We start from the raw sequence: 13,841 nt of genomic DNA, 5'->3' as shown, positions 1-13,841 counted from the left end.
GAAGAAAAGGATAAACTGTTGCGATTTCAAGATAGTACTAAAGCCTTGGATGATATTCTTAATAGTCAAAGGTCTCCTGCTATCAAGACTGGTCTTGGTTTTCATGAATCTATTGAAGGTGAATATAGTTCATAAGGTGAGGCAAGGAACTCTAAAGAGAAATCTAAAATGATCAACAAGAAGATAAGAGAGATTAAAGGTCAACCCCATCAACAATCAAAGAAAGAGATTCTTCAAAGAAAATCTTTTACTCCTAACTATGGAAGTAATAGTCGGCCATTTACTCAGATGAATAATATTGAATTTTATGAATGTCATAATCTTGGACATGTTGCAGCTAGATGTAGAAGAAGAATGGTTCAAAATCATCACACGGAAAAATCATCTCATTCCAGGTACTTTAATGGATATTGTTTTTCTTGCAATATGTTTGGTCACAAAGCTGCTGATTGCTACAGGAGGAATATGAAACATGTAAGATGTTATGCATGTAACAAGCTTGGACATATAGCAAAGGAATGCAGGAACAAAGTACGGGCACCATACCAAAAGAAGAAAACATCATCACACTTGAAGATATGGAAGAAGAAGGAAGTACAGTCATAAAGATATGGCACAGCACAATATAATCAGACACAGCACAACACAGACATAACAGAATCAGGGGGAGCTGAAAGTGTAAAACTTCAGTGTCCTGAATCTCATACGCAAGTTTCTTAAAGGGAAGTCGCGTATATACGCGAGTTAGACACTGCAAAGTCGCGTATATGTCAGTCTGAAGAAAATGCAGTAGGGACAGGTTCAGGAAAAGGATTTGTTATGTTTCAGTCCATTATTTTCTCTGTTTGATAATTTTTACAGTCTGCTGAGGATGTGTGGAAATGTCTTGATACTTGTAAGATGTTTAGAAGGGTTTGATCCTAACTTGATGATGATGATGTCTTGATGCTTATTGTTGATATATGCATGATCAGATCTAACAGTAAACAGATGGCTCAGGTTGAGAGGGAACATATGCCTTTGATAATGCATTGTTGGCATTTAGTCCTTGGTGATGATGCTTATATGGATAAATGATATATCTTGCTATGATGTGGTTGTGAGTTGTCTATGATAAAATCTCATATGATGCTTGGGGTTACATAGTAGATATTCAGATCAGATTTATGGTTGATTCTTTGATGATGCATATATGGTGTTTACATGGTGATCTTCATAAGAATAAGGAGAAGTACAAAGCTTGAATACACATCTTCCTCACTTGATGATGAGTCACTCATATACTGTTGTTGTCATATGCATAAATATCATACAGTTATGATGCAGGCACTCATGTGGATAAGGATTGTTGTTGTTGATGATATCAAGAAGTTTAGTCAAAAGAGCTTGAGCTCAAGATACATAGTGTTGATACATGGATGACTACTCAAAGTCGCTTTGTTGGAGACATGATGATGAGTTCGTATCTATATGATGATAGGTTGATACTTACATATGTTGATTAATGCAGATGTTCCCAACTAATGATACTTGGATCATGTAGAGCTTGATATTGATGAAATGGCTATGGTGGTTTCACATATGATATAATGTGAATGATTTCATGATGATGTTTTAAAAGGATGAGTCGACAGGACATTTACAGGTTGTTGATATGGAAATTGGTGTACGCAAGTTAGATGAGGGGTATCCGTGTACATACGCCGATTTATGCAAGTACAGACGCGTATATGGAGGTTTTGAAGGAAATCAACAGGGACAGACTCTGGTTGCAAAGAGTCAGATATGGGTCTGTCAGAGTCCATCTAGCACAGGTTCAGGGGGAGCAGATAATCTTCTAATAATGCATTGTTGGCATTACCTTAGAAGCCCTTGGTTCTAGTACTCAAGTTGTTTTTGATTCAGGTGGATCAGCTGCAGAAAGAAGATCAGAAGGAGAACATGATTGTTGATATATACAGTGATTGACAGATGCTGTTGATAGTAGTTATTGATGATTTGCATAGTCTTGATATTTCATCTCTATGTCATATATCTCTTTTGTGGTATCTCTCTCATGATGTCAAGGTCATGTAACAGCCTATATTGGTTTCCCCACTATGCTTGGGATGAAGATGTAATGTAATTGGTTGTCATATGTAAACTTCTGATGTATCCCCACTTGGTTGGGAGGTTGATCCCCACGTGGTTGGGAAATGGATGTATGTATTGAGTCTTTTGGTGATAGGAAGGTCTCTTATGATGTATAAGTCATGGTTCTTCTTGAAGAACATCTTTTTGCAGATCTTGCCTTCAGCCAGGAAGAGCATGAATAGCACATGTCAACAGTACAAAGACTTGGCATGGATAGATTGGTACACTTTGGCATATACAAAGGGGGAGCACATTTGGAGATTTCAGCAGGTACTCAGGGGGGGGAGTATGGACAGCAGAATGTTTATCAAGGAAAGAGAATATCTTGGTCCACCCTTTGCCCTTGATGTCAAAGGGGGGGAGTGATTTGGTGATGTTGCCATCAAGTGCAAAGGGGGAGATTGTTGGCATTATGATGCATGTGTTGTACTTGATGGCAACCCTCTCATAGAAGAACATCTCACTTACATATAACTGGATCAATCTACAGATGTGACTAAATGCATGGGATACAGGACAGCTCAAAGGAATAAGAAGATCAAGTTCTGAGTATGACAAGTTAGCTTTGCCATCAAGTCCAAAGGGGGAGATTGTTGGCATTATGAGACAAGTGTTGTCCTTGATGGCAAAATGACAACTTATAGTGCAGCAGGTCAGTAGCAAAGAATTGATGATCAGACTACAAAGAATGAAGAAAGAAGAGTATATACGCAGGTTCACTATATACCAAGTAGGGTATACATGCAGGTTCACCATATACCAAGTCGCGTATACGCAGGTTCACTATATACCAAGTAGGGTATACACGCAGGTTCACTATATACCAAGTCACGTATACGCAGGTTCGCTATGTACCAAGTAGGGTATACACGTAGTTTCATGCACGGAAAAGCGCGTACATGTCGAAAAGCTTACTTTTGGTCCGTGGTAGTTAGTCCTCGATATTTGAACCTATGGTTTTGGACCATGGTATTTCGACAAGTGTGTTGATCCCAAGTATTGGGCTCTTGGTATTGATTTATTATGGTTTTGGACTGTGGTATTGAGCAAGGCCTAAGACTATAAAAGGAGAAGAAGATCATTAGGCAAGAGCATCCGAAAAGTCTTGAATATCTGAGGAAGGATGAGATCCAGTATACTGGTTATGGGTTGATGATGCATTGCTTGATCTGAGCTAAGGAGGGATCTCACCGGTGGATGGAGAACAAGATCTAAGGATAGATCGAGATCAAATGGTTTGAAATGAACTATTTCTATATGATTGATTATGTTTATTCTAGATCTTTATACTGACGCATGCAATGATCTGAGCTGGGTATAACTTAAGTTTGTAATCGCTGCAAGTCATGATTGAATATTTATAGATCTGTACGCGGGTTGGCTTTGGTGTAAGCGCGTATGTACGTAGGTTGAGTTCATTGTAGTAGCGTATACCTTTTGAGCTATGATATTTGAAGTTACAGGTGGTTCTGGTTGTTAAAGGGTTCTGATGACAGTTTAAAGGTGTCAGTGTTCTGCATATCTTATTTGGCTGATTGTGTTTAGCTTCAATATTGATGGATGAGAACTAATATTGGACCAGGATCATAATGACTCATATTTATGAGATCTGATGGACTAGATCTAGGTGCTAACACATATATTATCCTTGTATATGTCATGATCTGGTTATGTCTGAAGTCAGGAAGTGCAGAAAAGTTATGAATAAGTGATTAATGACATATACGCTGGTTCATCTTGATGAAGTTGCGTATACATGCAGGTTCAGCACTTCCAAGTAGCGTATGCACTCTGATGCATGATTTTGATGTTACAATTGGTTCTGATTGTTATTGCAGAGTTCTGTCCTGTGTTCTGGTGGTTGTGTTGTTGACAGGGTTTCAGTGTTTCAGTGATTCAGAGATTGATGATGCTAGTATTGATTGTTTTGTGCTTCAATGATATTTATGGGTCCAGTATGAAAATTTGATGAAACGTGGCCTTCAGATTATAGTGTTGTGCTTCAGAAGTATCCAGTCTGAAAATGTATGAAACGTGGTACCCGGAGGAGAGAAGATTGTAGGCCGGCGCCTACGTACTAGTATCTTAGCTAGTACAAGAGCAAAGGGGGTTGGAGCTCCCTTCCAGGAGAGTCTGGAGAACGAGGGAAGGTTGTAGCCTTCTGCAAGTTGTAGCCTACGTGCCGGTAAAGGACTGCACCAGTACATTGTAAAAGAAGTTTCTTAATAAAGGAAGATATAAACGAATTGCAGCAGGTGGTTTTCACCCACTTTGGGTTTCCACCTTATATCATGGTGTTCATGTGTGTTGCTTATGTGTGTTGATCTATCTGTTTTACTGTTACTGTTGACTGTTCATATGGTTAATAATGTTATGATGTACTCATTAAGGATCAATTAACTGAATCATAAGGTTACTGGATATACACGAGTTTCATTAATCACAGTTGCGTATACACGCAGTTTTACTTAAATGAAGTAGCGTATATGATTCTGAATATGGAAATGAAAAAAATTTATTGATTGATAATACTGATTCACCCCCCCCTCTCAGTATTATTTCCAACAACACTAGCCGGTAAGCGGGGTCTGCCTAGTAGATTCCAATCGAAGGAAACAACTAGGTTTTTCTGAGGTGGGACCGAATAGACGGCTGGATACGACTCTGACGAACTTCCTTCCTGCGGTAAAGGAACGGGTAGACTGCCCCCATGTTCACTGGAGTCTGTGCTTACGAAAATAATTTGGACGGTGTCATCCTTGTTCTCTTCGGTGACTGTATCAACTGAAGATGGATCCTCTGACGGAAAGACCGGGTCAACTGCCGCCTCGACCTTTTGACTTTCGTCTGGTGTGGATTCTGTAGAAACTTTGAATAATTTAACACATATTCACAGAGATTATCCTGATCATATAATTATAAGCGAAACATGTATAATACATAATCTCCTCTACGTTGATCATCAATTTACAGAAGCAGAAACATTCACAGGCACACATAGAAGCATCAATCAAACTCATTAACACAGTATGTATCCCAAGGAAAGCATCTCGCTAAAAACCCCAACTATTTGTATATTATATTGATTGAATCATGTAACATTACACAGCATAATACTTCTCACAAGTATCTCCACCTTGTTACACACAATACAGCTAAGATCTGATCTCCAAATCTATTCCACTGCTTTCCTGCCTCCACTGCTCAATACCTGCTCAAGAACTGATGAGAATAGCTTCCCAAACTCGTTTTTCACCTGCAAAATAGTCACTCACTCTTTGTGGACATGAGCAAAGGCTAAAATGTGGGCCAAATACGTGAGAAAACTCATTGGCATACTCAATCCCTTGATTGTGCAAGATTTGATGCACAACTATAGTCACAACTGATAGCAATCTGATTCTCTACCACTTGTCCCTGTTGAACTGAACATGCACTGACATGCAACTGAGTTAACTGATGTATTCTTTAGTTGTATTATGAGTTAATAATTAGTTTAACAACTCATCATTAGTCTATCTACAGTTAGACTAACTACAACTAGTTTAACTAAGTCAAACTAAACACAACTCCATCAACTGTACCTCCAGTCCACTAAACTCAACTCACTTGAGTTCTAACTGAAGTCATGCATGCAACAACTCAACTGACTCATAAGAAAAGCGTATTTCCTTCTGACAGCTGCATGTGCCACCTCTATAGCTCAAACTGAAGTGCTCCAAGAGAATAAGATCAAGTTTATAGTCCAAATATTATTGTGAGATAATAATATTTGACTTTTCTATTTTTGACAGCCAGTCTAAAAATAGACTTTGATCACTCACACTTTCATCAAAAATAGAAGTCCATCTATTTTTCCCAACTTGATCAATCATCCATAAACATAGACATGATCCATATGTCTAAAAATAGACATAGTCTAAAAATAGACTTGCGCCAAAAATAGCTTGCGGGCCCACTTAGTGAAGGCGACTCTTTTCACTAAGCTCCATCATCTTGTTGCAATCTCAACAAGAATTTCTTGTTGCACACTTTTCAACACTCCCTCTCAACAAGAAAGGCTTCCTCTCAAACCCGATCCTGTAACTCTGGAATGTTCTCCATGCAACACATCTGGCCGGTCCACTTGCTCTGTCATCAAAGTCTCTGACTGCTATTGCCTCTGTCGACTGAAACTCTGCATCTCTGTGCTCTTCAGTATCTGACTGCTCTAGCCTCTGTCACTTTGATCTCTGACTGCATCCGTGCTGCTACTGGTTCTATCTCCCAGCATTGCATCCGCACTGCACCTCCCAACTGACCTCCCTGTTGGGATAGAAACATCCTCTGATGCTGAAGCTCTACCTGCTGCTGACAAGTGCTCCCTCTCTGACATCTGCGCTACTGCAACATCTCCATGCATCTCGCACCATTGCACACCTCTCTGTGCCACCTAGCACTGTGCAAAACACTTTTGCCTCTCGCATTGCTACAGCCTGCTAGCTATGCGCTGTCCTGGGATTCCCTGCACTGTCGCTCTCTCGCCGCTCCATCCGCATCTGTCTCTACCCAATCAGTCAGTTCCTGCTACTACACATCGGGGTTCCCGTAGCAAGGTCTCATCCAAGAGGTTGGGTACCTCAAGGATCTTGCCCCTCCTCCTTGGGATGATCAATCCACATCACCCCACCTCCTACCTGGAGGTATGGATGCATGCGATCCCTCAGCCCACCTGGCTTGAAGTTTCCCCCTACTGGAGGTCTCTGGATGAGTAGATGTCTCTACTCGATCTCCTCTCAGCTTCCCCTGTTGTGGCTCCTCCACAATCTCCTAAAGTTGCTGCACCAATCGTGGCTCCTCCACAATCGTCTGAGACTTCTTCTGGCTCTCAACCACCAAGTCTCCATTAGTTGCCTCGTTGCTCAAGGCTTTGCATGCATCTTGAACCTCAAGAGCATACAGGTTCTTGACCCGTGAACCAATCTGCTGACAACAAAAGCATCTCACCTTCAACTTGTCAACCTTCTTCCCATCATTGGAAGAACAAGATTCGGAAAGAGAAAACTTCTCCTTCCCCTTCTTCACCTTAATCGCTAAGGCACAGTTCTCCTCATCCTACATGGATGAAGAACCATCTCTGGTGCTCCGTCTAATCTCCTCCTACATCAAATCCGACCATGGTCGTTCCCAATTTGGCAGTTTCTCCCTTCCATTCACCGAGTCCTGGTAGCTATGCCAACTCTTAGGAAGGTCAAGGAGTCCTAGACTCACCATCCTCATCATCAACAGTAACCCCCACACTTCCCAGCTCATCTCGACACTGAGTGAACCTCGTGAGATACTGGGGCATACTATCTCCATTCTCGAACTGAATGTTTCTGAGTTTTATCTCTTGCTTTGGAATTAAATTCGAATTCCACCAGCACAAAACTCAACTGCTTCCGATCTAGAATTCATGAGAACAAATTATTTCTTGTACAGAGATTGACTGTATGGGCATTCACCGGATATCTCACCTTCCAAAAGAAGGATGAATCCAGAAGCTACCTGGCCCGATTACAGACTCTGTCTAAAGAAATAAAATGTAAACACTACCTGAATAATAGATTTGATGATCAATCCTCGCTTGATATCCTATAAGAACCTCTTCTACAAATCAAGCAGCTCCGATACCATGTAGAAACTTTTTCTACAAATCATCTAGCTCTGATACCATGTAGAAACTTTGAATAATTTAACACATATTCACAAAGATTATCCTGATCATACAATTATAAGCGGAACATGTATAATACATAATCTCCTCTACGTTGATCATCAATTTACAGAAGCAGAAACATTCACAGGCACACATAGAAGCATCAATCAAACTCATTAACACAGTATGTATCCCGGGGAAAGCATCTCGCTAAAAACCCCAACTATCTGTATATTATATTGATTGAATCATGTAACATTACACAGCATAATACTTCTCACAAGTATCTCCACCTCTGTTACACACAATACAGCTAAGATCTGATCTCCAAATCTATTCCACTGCTTGCCTGCCTCCACTGCTCAATACCTGCTCAAGAACTGATGAGAATAGCTTCCCAAACTCGTTTTCCACCTGCAAAATAGTCACTCACTCTTTGTGGACGTGAGCAAAGGCTAAAATGTGGGCCAAATACGTGAGCAAACTCATTGGCATACTCAATCCCTTGATTGTGCAAGATCTGATGCACAACTATAGTCACAACTGATAGCAATCTGATTCTCTACCGCTTTTCCCTGTTGAACTGAACATGCACTGACATGCAACTGAGTTAATTGATGTATTCTTTAGTTGTATTATGAGTTAATAATTAGTTTAACAACTCATCATTAGTCTATCTGCAGTTAGACTAACTACAACTAGTTTAACTAAGTCAAACTGAACACAACTCCATCAACTGTACCTCCAGTCCACTAAACTCAACTCACTTGAGTTCTAACTGAAGTCATGCATGCAACAACTCAACTGACTCATAAGAAAAGCGTATTTCCTTCTGACAGTTGCATGTGCCACCTCTGTAGCTCAAACTGAAGTGCTCCAAGAGAATAAGATCAAGTTTATAGTCCAAATATTATTGTGAGATAATAATATTTGACTTTTCTATTTTTGACAGCCAGTCTAAAAATAGACTTTGATCACTCACACTGTGATCACTCACACTTTCATTAAAAATAGAAGTCCATCTATTTTTCCCAACTTGATCAATCATCCATAAACATAGACATGATCCATATGTCTAAAAATAGACATAGTGTAAAAATAGACTTGCGCCAAAAATAACCTGCGGGCCCACTTAGTGAAGGCGACTCTTTTCACTAAGCTCCATCATCTTGTTGCAATCTCAACAAGAATTTCTTGTTGCACACTTTTCAACAGATTCATATGGTTTATCTTCAATGATAGAAGTTTCGGCCGACCACAAGGGCATGTCAACCGGATTTTCAACTAGTGACGGACTCGGCAAGAGCTTCTTATATCCAGGAGGAAGCCGTAACGGTGAAACCGGACGGTCGTCCAAAACTCTTTTAGCCTCATCTAAGAAGGGACAACGATGGACGGCATGATCACCTTCACACATTTTACAAGGAAATCTACATCTTCCTTTTTTTTTCCAGGGGCTTCACTTTCACTAGTTGACGGTGTACCTTAAACATGATCATCAGAGGTTGACGACACCGGATTGTGCAAACGAGGAGACCAGTCCCTTAAGATCTGAGGGATGCAAGGACAATCTCGATGATAGTGGTCTCCTTTGCAAATGACACATGGAGATTTAGGCCTGGATGGTGCAGTGTGTGGATTTTTGCTAGACGATGCCTGGCCACCCCTTTTCGCCTTTGCTCCTTCTTCTTCTTCTCTTTCTTCATCTTCTCCTTCTTCTTCTCAGTTACTTGATTTTTGGCCTTACCAACTTCATCAAGCGAAGAGGAAGAGGAGAGGAAGAATTGGACGAAGTAGAGGGTTGGGGGGTAACTCTCGTATCGTTTAGTTGCTGACTTGATTGTTCAGGAATCACGGTGTTCTGAACAACAGAGGTTGAGAAGATCCATATGGGCAAGCCGATTGTCAATCCTGGAAGTGACAATGTGGCCATATGGGGCGCACCAACATCTCCCCAAGAGGAGAAGGGACTAGGATTTGCCCAAAGGGGAACTCCTTGGTTGGTGGGCTCCATTTTTCTCAACCTAAGACCAACGTAGGAAAGGTGATATTTATTCCGATTAAAATAAATTTTAGACGCTTTGACACAACTTGTTTTTTCAATTTTTAAGAGTCGAGAAAAACAAAAGATGACTCTAGTCGCCTTCGATTTTTAATGAGCCTGAAGCGACAAGTGCTCAGATGGACCTTTTCCTTTAAGGAGTCTGAAAAGGAACGAAAGAGACTGATCTGGAAATCTAGACAGAGGGATTACCAAACCAATCACAAAACTACAGAATACTTTTTACGGTACGGCAGTCAATCTTCCCGAATGCTGTGTTCAGTGCATTGCGATCGATAGGGCGGCAGACACAACTTCCTATGGATAAAGGATAAAGCCTATTGTGGTCTCCCAATATATACTCGATGGTACATGGGAGCACAAGTCCGTACTGGCACTTATCATCTCAAAGTGGAGGAATCACTCAACCAACAATGGAAACAACAGTTACCAGGCTTTACGACGCTGGAATATGTCTCTAACCTAGACTTCTAGATGTTGTGTGTTAGGTTCCAAAGTGTTTTTAGATTCATTAAATTTATTTTACAGCTAATCTTGCTTAAGAAATTTTCCTTTCAGGTTCATTGCATGATGTAGATGTACAATTCCTAAAATGGAATCTAAGATGATAAACAGTCGTTTAATCTTCTTTCTGCAATGAAAATCCTAGCTACTAAGGAAAGAGAGATGTCGTTCTTTCAACATAGAGCATAGATCACACACTATATGCACTGTCCTAAATCAAACCAACAAACAATCTAAATGAAAATGCATGTGCATGTATTTTTTTTCAGCCTTCTTAATGTGTGAATGATAAAAAGAAATCTAAGCGCAAATCTGAATTATTTTTCAAAGCGACATTACTAGCAAGTTTCTTTTCAAGACAAAATGAGGACAATGACGACACTTTGCGATTTGGAATTGAAAACTTGCTTTCGACACTTGAAAAACTACTAATTCAAATAAAATATAAGAGTAACAATGTAATCGACTATCAAGAACAATCAGATTCTCTTCTATGACTGAAAACGACACTTGCGACACTTTCAAAGCAAGAAACAACAATACGATTACGCTACTTCTTTGCAAAAGAGAACTGAAAATGGCTCAAAATACATAAAATAATTTACAGTCCTTTGCACAATGGGGGCGGAATAATGGTAAGGAAGGGGGTTTCAACAGAGGTTTACTGACGATAGGCAGCAAAACTCTTGAATAGAGCTGAAAAGAGTGAACACATAAACCAAAATCTAGGAGCAGGAAAGGCCTTGTCTGATCAGCGCACCTGTAACATAGTGAAAAAGAGATGCAGTGCACCTGTAACATAGTGAAAAAGAGATGCAGCGCACCTACTACACTCAGGAAGTGCGATACATCCAGAATTCACAGAAGAGACAGTGCGCTGGACCAAGGACGAGACTTTAACTGGGTTCCGGGTCACAGTTTGTAGCTCAGTTCATGGATTTAGGCCGAGCAAGTGGTAATCAATAAATCAATCACGAGGATAGATCTAAAGAGGTTACTAGAGCCACCACAAGGGCAATTACAGAGCTTGTAAATCAATTGTTCAGTTCATAAACAAAACCCGGAGATAGACTGAAGCAGCATTGATCTACTTTGCACTTGCATAGCAAATGCAGTTTGAAGGCTAGCTGGCTTGACTTCAGGCTCCTCTGTAAGTTTATAAAGCAAACAAATGTAGATAAACAAACAATCTATTTGGTCCCCAGCGGAGTCACCATTTTGTTATCGGGAAAACTAGTGTCTATGTAGAGCTGCTAGTCCCACTAAGGCTGGTAGCTACCTTAGAAACAAACAAACTAAAACTACTTTCGTTTTCCTTTATGAGAAATAGATAAGAGGGGAATAAGGAGACAAACCTCTGTCTTGCGCTTGGTTTCTCGCTCGATTCCTCTCCCTTTTGATAGATCTTTGCCACTCGCTTCCTCGTCTACCCAGCTTCAAAGATCACCTGTAGAATCAAAGCAGCATAACACTATCCAAGAACATAGATCTATTATCATAAACAATATAGGACCAGATATATATTGACCACACAAAAGCATATAACATCAATCATATAAGAATGTGGAGGAAAACTTGAATAACTTTATTGATAATCAAGAAAGAGCAAAGAGGATTACAACCAATTGCTTTGACCCAGCATCATCCTCTCAGCAATAAATCCCTTCTTCACCTCATGAAAAGCTTAGATCACCCAACACTATGATATTGCACCAAGAAACCAGCAGCACTTCCTTACAAGATACAAAATTCCAGCCTCTGGATCTCTGGGATGAGGGATCCATATATAGATGTTTGCAAAGGGGGTTGAGTCAGCTTTTGAGATTTGATTAGTGTCCTCTCTTTGATAGTTCTTGATTCCACTTGGAGATTGAAGATCTCTTACTCATCTCTGGGTGAATGCAGAGAGGCAAGTGTCACAGGAGAAGTTTCTAAAAGATTCCATGATCCTCCAGCTTGCAGATTGACCCTGCCATTTGTCCACTCTCGCCCATCGCACCCCATAGAAGGGCTTTTCAAGATGCATCGCACCTCCTGTGTGTATTTAGGTGGGATGCAGTGCACTTTGACCATGGAGCAGGTGAGATGGTCCAGTTTTGACAAGTTTTGAGCAGTTTTTCATGGAGAACTTCTGGGAGAAGATGTAATCAGTTGACCTTGTTCTTTTAGAGGTTGGAACAACACTTTTAGGGACTTAAGAACCCTTGGTTTATGGACATTTATGATTGGGGTTGCAGTGCCCAAAAATGTCTATAACACTATGCTTTGATTGTATTTTTCTGCTTTGATTCTACAAGTGTTCTTTGAAGTGAGACAAGTAGGAAAGGAGTGGTGAAAGATCTATCAAAGGAGAGAGGAAATGAGAAAGGAGACTAGCGAAAGACTGAGGTTGGTACTCCCTGCTTCTCTCTCATCTATCTCTCATAAAGGAAAACACAAGTAACTTTAGTTTGTTTGTTTCTAAGATAGCTACCTGTCTTAGTGGGACTAGCAGCTCTGAATGGACACTAGTTTTCTCGATAACAGTAATTACCTTGCTACTTCTCAACGTGTAGTACTAGATATTTTATTTGACTTAATTCATGAATGTGTAGAGGTATATATGGATGATTTTTTTGTTTGTGGTAACTTTTTAAAGAATCACTTCATAACCTTCAAAAAGTGTCGATTCACTGCAAAGAAGCTAGCCTTTCATAGAGTAATATAAAATGTAGAATGCTATTAACAAAGGGGATTATTCTTGGTCATCATATTTCACTTGTAGGTATCAAGGTGGACCCAACAAAAGTCAAAGTTATCTCAGAATTTCTTAGCACCATGAATGCAAAAAAAGATGAGGACACACTAGTCAGTGTAGGCGATTTTTGGTCAAAATTTTACAAAAACAGATGCGTTTATGCTAAAATTACTTTCAAAAGATGATGGTTTTTCTTGGAACTCACATTTCCAAGATGCTTTTGAAGCTCTTAAAGAGAAATTTTCTACATCACGAGTACTTAGAGGGCCAAATTGGTCCCTCCCATTCCACATTTTTACAGATGCTTTAGACATAACCCTTGGAGCTATTTTGGGCCAAAAAGAAAATCAATCATCTTATGCTATTTATTTTATAAGAAAAAACTTAGCACCAACAAAACTCAATTATGTAGTCACCAAAAAAGATTTTTTTGTTGTTGTAAATGCTATAAGAAAGTTTAAACACTATATAGCTGATTATGAAGTTTTCATACATACTAATCATTTTGCCATTAAATTTATGATGAAAAAACCTATCACTAATGTGAGAGTCACTATATGGTTTCTATTTTATAGGAATTTAATATTAATATTCTAGATAAACCTAGACAAGAAAGTTTGGTAGTAGATTTCATTTCTCGGATTCACATTAGTGATGAAGTTAGTCCTATTGATGATAATTTTCCTGATGAGAATTTATTTGTTGTTGCTACTACTGTACCATGGTTC

This window comes from Pinus tabuliformis, chromosome 5_1, assembly GCF_031772625.1.
Source record: "Pinus tabuliformis cultivar Carrire ecotype Pingquan chromosome 5_1, CPIR1, whole genome shotgun sequence".
In the NCBI taxonomy this organism is placed as follows: domain Eukaryota; kingdom Viridiplantae; phylum Streptophyta; class Pinopsida; order Pinales; family Pinaceae; genus Pinus; species Pinus tabuliformis.
The sequence above is the reverse complement of the archived record's forward strand: the minus strand, read 5'-3'. Positions refer to the sequence as shown.